This window comes from Corvus brachyrhynchos, unplaced genomic scaffold, assembly GCF_000691975.1.
Source record: "Corvus brachyrhynchos isolate BGI_N302 unplaced genomic scaffold, ASM69197v1 scaffold141, whole genome shotgun sequence".
In the NCBI taxonomy this organism is placed as follows: domain Eukaryota; kingdom Metazoa; phylum Chordata; class Aves; order Passeriformes; family Corvidae; genus Corvus; species Corvus brachyrhynchos.
This window is the reverse complement of record NW_008236186.1, coordinates 136,494-136,945: the sequence shown is the minus strand read 5'-3', so window position 1 is coordinate 136,945 and position 452 is coordinate 136,494. Positions and strand designations below refer to the sequence as shown.

Genomic DNA, 452 nt, shown 5'->3' with positions numbered 1-452 from the left:
CGGGTCTTAAACCATCCCCACACCAAGGGCTACCGCTGGCCCCCCTGCCAGGGGTCCCCCTCTCCCGCCCCCCAATTTGGCTCTGGTTTAAACCCCCACCTCTCAACACCCGCCTGCTTTCAGAGGAGGGACCGGGACCCTTGGGGACACCCTGCTAGGGACCCCTGAGGAGACATAGGTCCACGGGGGAGGGATGTGTGGGTCATCCCCCCCCTCCCTGCATCTGCCTGCCCCTTCCTTTGGTGCTGATGAGTGCCACCCTGCTGTCACTGGACGTGTCGCCGCACATCCCCCCTCAACATGTGACGCCAGCCGGGGGAGGGGTCCCTGAGTGTGGAGGAATGATGAGGATGCTCGAGGTGACACCCCCCTCCCGCCCTCCACACCCCCTCAACCATGTCCCCATCTCTCCTTATTCCCCCACTGGCCAGAGATCGTGGTCGCAGTGGCAG

The 452-nt window shown here is 64.6% G+C and overlaps 1 protein-coding gene across 1 annotated transcript in view; it reads left to right on the top strand.

Annotated features, from left to right (window-relative positions):
* CAMK2B (calcium/calmodulin dependent protein kinase II beta) overlaps positions 1-452 on the top strand; it is a 14,284-nt gene that overhangs the window by 6,568 nt on the left and 7,264 nt on the right. The gene's annotated exons all lie outside the window — the stretch shown is intronic.